This window comes from Lutra lutra, chromosome 7, assembly GCF_902655055.1.
Source record: "Lutra lutra chromosome 7, mLutLut1.2, whole genome shotgun sequence".
In the NCBI taxonomy this organism is placed as follows: domain Eukaryota; kingdom Metazoa; phylum Chordata; class Mammalia; order Carnivora; family Mustelidae; genus Lutra; species Lutra lutra.
Genome location: NC_062284.1, coordinates 137,620,841 through 137,630,713, shown reverse-complemented (window position 1 = coordinate 137,630,713; position 9,873 = coordinate 137,620,841).

Sequence of the window (9,873 nt, the reverse complement as noted above, 5' to 3'; positions counted from 1 at the left end):
GCTGAAGGCAGTGCATCTCCACGACTCGGACTGGACACGCACATTCATAGGGTGAAGATAGTGCTGAAACCTGGAGGAGATGCTGAGCCCCAGACAGCCTGTGACCTGTGCCCAGAGACCTGCAGGCCAAACACTGCAGGGAAGAGGATGGTGCAGCCTCTTCCAATCAAGGAATCGGGGAGCCTTCCAGGAGGCAGCAGAATTTGACTTGAAGGGCTCATTTGTGGGGAGGCTGGAGTGGAGGGGCTTCCAAGAGAAAGGGCAGGCCTAGAGTGGGGAGTGTGGATGTTTGTGGGGCCAGAATGCTTGTAGAGATATGGGTGGAGGCCACACATGGAGTGGGGGTGGTGCTGGATGGTGGGCTGTGGGCCGGGAGATAAGCACTTACCCCGAAGTGGAAGCTGCTTTTGCTTCTCTTTTGGGAAGGGAACCAGTGTGCCGAGGGGCTGCTTGGGGAACGAGACCAGGTCGGTGGGGCAGGTGTGCGGGTGGCGGGACTGGTGTGTGGCTGGCGGGACAGGTATGCAGGTGGTGGGCTCAGCCCAGCGGAATGGGACATTATGCAACACTCCAGCACCCAAACCCCTTTGGAAGAAAAGAGAAGTTCAAGTACATGTCGGCACAGGGCATTGTTCTAAAAACTGCCAGGAAGGACAGAATAGAAACAGGATCACAAGTGGCCCAAAAGGGACAGAAAAAAACTGCTTTCGTCACAATTCTCCAGAGGCCGATTGTTTTTATCTTCTGAAAAGCTGCTGATGGCTGTCGCTGTCACCCTCCAGGGTAGCAGATGAGAGCTGCTGACACATTTTATCCCTTCCAACAGAGAGAGAGAGAGAGAAAGTCGGGAAGGCTGGAGACCCAGCGGCCATGCCTCACACCCCAAACACTGCCAAACACTGCAGGGACGAAGAAGGTGCCTGTGCCAAGCCTTGGGGCCTGCCTGTGCCGAGCCGTGGGGCCCTGCCAGCAGGGGGCACTCCAGCCCCCCAGGCCGCTGCCCTCTTGGACCCCTGGCTACACCTGCCTGGTCTCTCCTCCCTAACTCCTTGTCCCAGGCCCAAGTCTGAAGCCGGAAAGTGTCCCAAGACTTGGGCACCCTGGACTGACGTCTCCATTCCTTCGCCAGGCTCCAGCAGCATGCAGTGGAGGAATTATGCGTCTGTTTTCCTTTTGTTAAATTTCTGGAGTGGGGACTTAATTATCTAGATCAGCAAACTGTCAGAGCGGAACTACAGATGCCTTCCAGGCACTTCTCTGAAGTCCAGATGTAAGCAGGTGGTGCCACTGTCCCTCCCCTAGGGGGAACCAGATCGGTGACAGCCTGTGGGAATTCTCTGAGCCTAAGACAGGGCCAGGCACACAGACACGGTCAGTAAAAGCTTGCAAGTAGATGAATGAATGAATGAATGAATGAATGAATGAATGAATGGTAGTGGAGGGCAGGCCAAGGAAGGGAGTTCCATCTTTGCACCCAGAGCCCTGTTTTCTGCCCTTGTCCCACTCCAGGAACCCTCTGCTATTTACCCTGCCTATTCTCAAAGGCCACCCAGCTACCTCTAGGGCCTTATTCCCACTCAGGAATGGGTGACCAGAACAGGTTGAGCAGAGGACCCTGAAGATTTAAGTGTGTTTTAATGTTAAGATGAAGAAAGGGAAGGGGCACCTGTGTGGCACAGTCAGCTGAGCGTCTGACTCTTGGTTTCAGTTCAGGTTGTTATCTCAGGGTCGTGAGAAAGAGTCCCCCATTGGGCTCTGCACTCAGTGTGGAATCTGCTGGAGATTCTCTCTCTCTCCCTCTCCACTTCTGCCCCACCCCTCTCAAATAAATAAATGTTTTTTAAAAAAAGAAGATGAAGAAAGGAAAAATAACAAGTTTTTCTTTTTAGTCACATGACAATTGTACTTAAATAATTATTATCATTGCCACTTCCACCTCTACCATCACTGCCACCATCATCCTCACCATCACCATCTCCACCATCACCACTGCCACCATCACCATCTCCACCGTCATCACCACCACCATCATCCTCACCATCACCATCTACACCATCACCACCACCACCATCACTATCTCCACCAATCAACACCACCATCAACACCACCATCACCATCTCCACCATCAATACTGCTGCCATAATCATCACCATCACCACCTTTAACATTATCACCACCACCATCAACCTTTTCTACCATCATCACCACCTCCACCAATCATCAACACCACCATCACCATCTCCACCATCATCACTGCTGCCATCATCATCACCATCACCACCTCCACCACCTCCACCACCATTGTCGTCACTACCACCATCATCACCACCATCACCATCTCCACCACTACCAAGTTACAACCTATGTGAAGGTCAGGACTCTGGTGTTCTTGTGAACTATTGTATTCTTAATGCCAAGTAGGGATTAAAAGCTTGGATCATAGTCACTGAGGGGAAATGAGAGAATGAGGAAGGGAAGGATGAAGGAAGAGAGGGAAGGAGGGAGGATGAAAAACAGGAAAGGGGAAGGAGAAACAGAGAACAAGTGATGTCTCATAGCCTCAATGTGGATACAGACCTGGATCTCAGTAACTTTTCAATGCAGAGAGAAGCGCAGTGATAAGAGCAAGCCCCAGGGCCACAGACCAGCTCAGGGAAGCCCAGTGCCAGGAATGATGAGCTCTGTTTGAGGAAGGAAGTTCCGAAAAGCCTGGAGGAGGTCATATCTAAACTGAATGGTGGAGATGGATCAGCATTTCCAGATGGACAAGAAGCAAGTATGGCAAGCCCAGGGTCCAGAGTATAAAGACAGGAAGGGCTTGTGAGAAGGGAGGAACCTTATACTCTGGGCCCTGGCAGAGTATAAAGACAGGCCCAGAGTTTAAAGACAGAAGAGGCTGAGCTGGTGGGTGGTTGGAGGGCATGAGAGTGGTAGGTGTTGACATTACAGCAATACTTCGTAACTATTGCTATTTTTAAAAACTTGGATTTTCTTTCATAGGCAAAGGGGTTTTGATGAAAAAAAGGACAGTTGCTCAGTCGCTGTTTTATTCATTAATTTATCCATTGGTTATTTATTGGGTGCCTTTTATGTACAAGGTCCAAGGGCTTATAGCAAGGAATAAAGCCACAGAACCTATTTAAATGATCTCATTGACTCTCACCATAAGCCCAGCTGGTCCTGACTGTTTACGCCCTTGGTTATTGTGGATAAAAATAGCTTCCAAGCCCTAGAGTCAGTATTTCCATCATTTTTCTTCATGAGACACTCTATGTGGGAAGCATATAGTCCATTTTCAGCTAATAAAAACTGTAGCCAGAATTCGAAGCCGAGCTGATCTGCTATCAAAACATGATCTTTCCCTTTCAAAGTGTCTCTGCGACAGACAGATGAGCTATAATGCTGATGCTTTTGACATCTCAGCCATTAGATGGGTTAAGAGCATCAAAAATTTTTGTGTGTGATTTTTAAAGTTTCTTAAAGTTTTTATTTAAATTCCAGTTAGTTAACATCCAGTGTAATATTAGTTTCAGGTGTACAAATAGTGATTCAACACTTCCATACAATATCCCATGCTCCCTACAACAAACGTCCTCCTTAGTCTCTATCACTTCACTCGCCCATCCTCCTCTCCCCCTCTCTCCTAATCATCAGTTTGTTCTCCAGAGTTGAGTCTGTTTCTTGCTTTGCCTCTTTCTCTCTTTTTCTCCTTTTTAGCTCTTTTGTTTTATTTCTTAAATTTCACATATGAGAGAAAACCTATGGTATTTCTACATAACATAATACTCTCTAGCTCCATCCAGATCATTGAAGATGGTAAAATTTCATTCTTTTCTATGGTTGGGTAATAATTCATTGTCTATATACCATTATTCCATTGTATATATACACCCCATCTTCTTTATCCAGTCATCAGTCAATGGACACTTGGGTTGTGTCCATTATTTGGCTATTGTAGATGGATGCATGTATCCCTTTAAATTAATATTTGTGTATTCTTTGGGTAAATACTTAACAGTGTGATTGCTGGATCATAGGATAGTTCTTTTTTTTTTTTAAACTTACATTTAATTAGCCAACATATAGTACATCATTAGTTTCAGATGTAATGTTCATTGATTCATCAGTTGCATATAACACCCAGTGCTCATCACAGCACGTCCCCTCCTTAATGCCCATCACCCAGTTACCCCATCCCCACACCCACCTCCCCCTCTGCGACCCTCAGTTTATTTCCCAGAGTCCAGAGTCTCTCATGGTTTGTCTTCCTCTCTGATATTTTTAACTTTTTGAGGAACCTCCATACCGTTCTTCTGAGTAGCTGCACGAGTTTGCATTCCCACCAAAAGTGCAAGTGGGTTCTCCTTTCTCCACATCCTCACTGACACCTGTTGTTTTTTGTGTTGCTGATTTTAGCCATTCTGACAGGTGTGAGATGATATCTCATTGTACTTTTGATTTGCATTTCCCTGATGACCAGTGATGTTGAACATCTTTTTATGTGTCTGTTAGCCATCTGGATGTCTTCTTTGGAAAAATGTCTATTCGTGCTTCTGTCCACTTTTAATTGGATTATTCATTGTGTGGGTGATGAGTTTTAGAAGTTCTTTATATATGTTGAATACTAACCCTTTACCAAATATGTCATTTGCAAATATCTTCTCCCGTTCAGTAGGTTACCTTTTGGGTTTGTTAATGGTTTCCTTCACTATGTAGAAGTTTTTATTTTGAGGTAGTCCCAATAGTTTATTTTGCTTTTATTCCCGTTGCTTCAGGAGTTGTATCTAGAAAAAAGTTGCTAGGGCTGATGTCAGAGAAACTACTGCCTGTGTTTTCTTCAAGGACTTTTATGGTTTTAGGTCTCACATTTAGGTCTTTAATCCATTTTGAGTCTGTTTTTGTGTATGGTAAAAGAGAATGGTCCAGTTTCATTCTTTTGCATAGAGCTGTCCAGTTTTCCTAACACCACTTGTTGAAAAGACTGTCTTTTTCCCATTGCATATTCTTTCCTGCTTTGTGGAAGATTAATTGGCTATATAACTGTAGGTTCGTTTCTGGGTTTTCTGCTGTTTTCTGTTGATCTATGTGTCTATTTTTGTGCCAGTACCAGACTGTTTCGATGACTACAGCTTTGTAGTATAACTTGAAGTCTGGAATTGTGATGCCTCTATCATTGCTTTTCTTTTTCAAGATTGCTTTGGCTATGCAGGGTCTTTTCTGGTTCCACACAAATTTTAGGATTGCTTGTTCTAGTTTTGTGAAGAAATGCTGATAGTATTTTGATAAGGATTGCATTAAATGTCTAGATATTGGTTTGGTTTTGGTAGTATAGACATTTTAGCAAGATTCGATCTTCCAATCTATGAACATGGAATGTCTTTCCATTTCTTTGTGTCATCTTCAATTTCTTATTTGTTTTATGTTTTATAGTCTTATAGTTTTCAGAGTACAGGTCATTTGCTTCCTTGGTTGGGTGTATTCCAAGGTACGTTATGGTAGAATTGTAAATAGGATCAATTCCTTAATTTCTCTTTCTGCTTCTTTGTTATCAGTGTATAGAAATGCAACAGGTTTCCGTACATGGACTTTGTAATCCTGCAACTTTACTGAATTCGTTTATCCATTCTAATAGTTTTGGGGGGAGTCCTTTGGGTTTTCTACATAGAGTATCATGCCATTGGTAAATAGTGAAATTTTTACTTCTTCCATGCTGATTTGGATCCCTTTTATTTCTACTTGTTGTCTGATGCTGTGGCTAGGACTTCCAGTACTATGTTCAATAGAAGTAGTGAGAGTGGACATCCCTGTAGTGTTCCTTAGTTTTCCCCATTTAGGTTGAGACCAAGGGGATATTTTTAACATTAACTTGGATGTACTTGCGTGGACAATTCTTTGAAGCTCCATTCTTTTTCCCGTGCTTAATGCAATGGCAGTGCTAGTTCTTGCCAGTATGTTCCTATTTCCCTGGAGAGCTCCAGAGGCTCTGGGCCAGAGACACTGAGGCTCAGAACCTACTCATGGGCTTTTATTCCCTCCCAGTCCAATGCTGGAACTGTCTTGGGACATGTGGGGCATCATAAGTGGGGAGGGACCCTGGAAAATTAAGGAGGCCCCAGGCACCTGGGAAGACAGTCCTTACCTCCTCCCGGCTGGTGGCATGCTGACATCTGAGAGCACTGTATCCCATGGGCCCAGTCTGTCAGGCATTTTTCTTAAGTCTGGAAAATCACTCATCCCCAGGAGGAAACAAACAATGCTTCCAATACTGGGATGGGGAAGGGCCTTAGGAAAAACATGTCAATCTGACTGTCGAAAAAGAAGACCATCAACTCACACACACATGCAGGGAATCCAAACACACAGAGGACTGGGCCAGCGGTCGTCACCTCTCTCCCTGACCCCACAAGGATGTGGCTCATGTTGGCCTTGCTTGCTGCTGTGGCCCAGGGTCTGGTATACAGTCAGTGTCAAATACACGTTTGTGAATGGATGGAGGATTAAGTGAAGAAGGATTAACCCAGAGAGCAGGAAATGCCCTCCTGGAGGAAAGGAACCCAGGAAAGCTGTCTTGTTGGCTTTGAGGAGGCAGATGCTGAGTTTTGAGACACAAGCCTCCCAAAGACGCACTGAAATCCTCTGCTGCGCTTCTTCTATGACAGGGTGCTGCCTGTGGCACTGGCTGTTCCAGACTGCCCCTGGCCCTGATGCCCCAGCCCAGTGAGAGGCTGAGCCTCACCAGGACGTTTGCATGGAGACTTGTGGAGCTACAGCTGGCTACAGGTCCTTCCTCGCTGGGTCCTTGGCCCCGGGACCTAGATAGCCTGTGTTAGGCCCCAAAGGGCAAGTTCACGGACATATGGCCAGCACACTGGCTGCCCACCTCTTAATGCTGTTTCTTCCTCAACATTGTTCTATTGCGTTACTTTAACCTGTGTGTGTGTGTGTGCAGGTGTGTATGTGCACATGCATGCTTGTGTGTGTGCATGCATGGGGGCATGTGTGTGTGTGTGTGTGCATGTGTGTGTGTGCAAGCTTGCTTATGTGTGGGTGTGTGTATGTGCATGCATGGGGTACATGCATGCATGTGTGTATTCTTATGTGTGTGTGAACGTGCTGGTGGGTGTACATGCATGTGGGTGTATTGTGTACGTGCTTGTGTGTATGCATATGTGCATGTGTGGGTGGGTGTGCATGCATGTGGGTGCATGTGTGTGCATGTAGGTGGGCATGTGTGTGTGCATGCTCGTGTGTGTGCACATGCAGGTGGGCATGCATGTGTGTGTGGTTGTGTGTGCATGTGTAAATTTGTGTAAGTGTGCGTACATGCTTGTGAGTATGGGCAATAACAGAGGTGCCACCTGTAGTTCCACCCTCCCTGTCCTTTTTATGGACACTGCCCTTCTCTGGGTGGTAGCAGGAGCTGTCATTTTATCCTCTGTCCTGCCTCCATGGGGCCCATCATCCAGGCAGGGAGGGACTGGGCCCTAGGATCAGTGAGTGGGACCCAGGAACATTAAGGCAGTGAGTCTTTTTTTTTTTTTAAGATTATTTATTTATTTATTTGACAGAAAGAGAGATCACAAGTAGGCAGAGGGGCAGGCAGAGAGAGAGGGGGGGAAGCAGGCTCCCCGCTGAGCAGAGAGCCTGATGCAGGCCTCGTAAGACACTGAGTCTTGGTGGCAGAAGATAAGATGTAAAGCTTGGAAGGTATTCAGCACGGTGGTTCCAACGGGTGTGTCCATTTAGCTGAGAAGGGAACCCCAAGGTGACGAAGGAGCAGAGAACCCCAGGACAGAGAGAACGGCAAGGAGAGAAGCCCCTGGGCCAGAGTGAGAATGGAAGAACTTGGAATGGAAGTCTTTGTGGCAGGAGATGGGCTACAGGGTGGCATGTTGGCAGCCAGAGCGGTCCTCGAGGTCCTGATGCATTGATTCTTCTCCCTGTCCTGACACTGAGGCTCACTCTTGTCCACCTGCTCAGACCCTATGCCCAGGAACCCCTGAGGCCTTGACTTAAATGACTGTGGCCTCAAAGCCCCACCACCTGTCTGTCTCCAGCCACCAGCAGCCACCACCTCAGAAGCCCACAAGCTCTGCACTTCCCAAAGGCCCCCTTGATGCCTACAGTGGCGCAGAGAACACCCGGGCCCACCAGCACTCCCCTGCCTGGTCACTCACATGGACCCCAGCCCCATGGTTAGCCACCATGCCCACACTGAACCTTTAGAGCCAACTTCAGGCTTGCACCCAATCCCATCCTCCCCCAGTCCTGCCCAACTTTCCCCTCACCCCACCCTGCCTGGAGTGCTGAACATTGTCCTCCCACCTCCGCCAACTGTAAACTGACAGGTGACTCACAGCAGCCAGGAGCTGGCTCTGTGTGCCTGCCCAATGGCTCTGGCATCTGGGTCTCCCCACATGCCTGTGGCATACGCCTCCCACCCAGCCCGGCATGCCCAAGGCTGCTGGAGTGTGCCAGGTGGGACACAGCTGTGACTGGGGGGTGGGGTGGGTGCGGCACGGTGGTGTGGACATGTCTGTGGCAATGTTCCACCCTCTGTGGCTCATCTCCATTACTGGTGTCATCATGAAACAGTCACAATTGCATATAATAATGACAATGCTAATAACAGAACAATAAGACCAGCTCCCATGGAGTGCCTCTGGGTCCCAGGCACCATGCAGGGGCTTTGCATGCGGATGTGGAGGGCACGAGCGTGCCCATCTTCCAGGCGAACAAGCTGAGGCACAGAGACATGACGAGATTTGAGGTGGCACTGGGAGCCTGGCCCTGCTCAGGTGCATTTCCCTGCTCAGGCTGTGAGTCCTCTGAGAAGCCACCAGAACGGCGTGGCTGATCATCTGGGGGAGGAGACATCCTTTCTGGCCCGGGGAAGAGATACAGAGGTGCTGGCAAGCCCACGCCGGTTGGGAGCCGCTGGCCTTGGGAAGCTTGACTGCGGGACGTTGGTGGTTGGTTGGTGTGGGGTGTGAATCCTGGCACCACACAGATCTCAAGCACAGCACACCGAATTTGTTTTAAGTTTACACCAGAAGGGAATTCTATGAAAGCCCTCAGGCACCTCTTCCCGTCCAGGGTCATGGGTCCTCCCCATGGGTTCCTCTAGCATTCCCTGCTGTTAGGGTGAGGAAACGAATATCCTTCAGGTGAAGTATAACTTGAACAGGGTAGTCCAGCTGGAGGGGGCCGCTGGAGAGCCTGGACCCAGACTTGCTGACTTTGGATCGAATGCTCTGGTCCCCACCGTTCCGGGTCCCTGTTCTGTCCGCCACTCTGAGGACTTTCCTCCCTGCTTCAGATCCCTAGGAGGCTACTGTTTCTTTCATTGCCCCAGTTAAAGGCATCCGGTATCAGTCATTCACACCTTAGTACGAGTAAGTTTCAGTCAATATATTCTCTCTCCAAGAGTAATTGTCCTTCATTTTGTCTCAGATGGTAGAGACAGCCCTCTGTAAAAGGTCTTTCTTGTATCAAACAACTCAGATTATACCCTTGGGGTTAAAGGGGATCTGCTTACCAGCCCACACGTGGTTTTGTTGTTGTTGAAGATTATCCACTTGTTTATTTAAGGGGGGGGGAGAAAGAGCAAGCAGGGGGAGCAGCAGAGGGAGAGAGGGACAAACAGACTCCTCACTGAGCGGGGACCCTGACGTGGGGCTCGATCCCAGGACCCAGAGGTCATGACCTGAGCTGAAGGCAGACACTTCACCAACTGACCCATCCAGGCGCCCCGACACAGGTTTTTCCCCAGCCTGCTTTCTCTCATTAGGGAGGAGTGCTAGAAACGTGGATGAACAAGGGAACCCCCCCTTCCCCATTTCTGAGCTGCCTCGCGCCTCTGGCCCCCTGCAG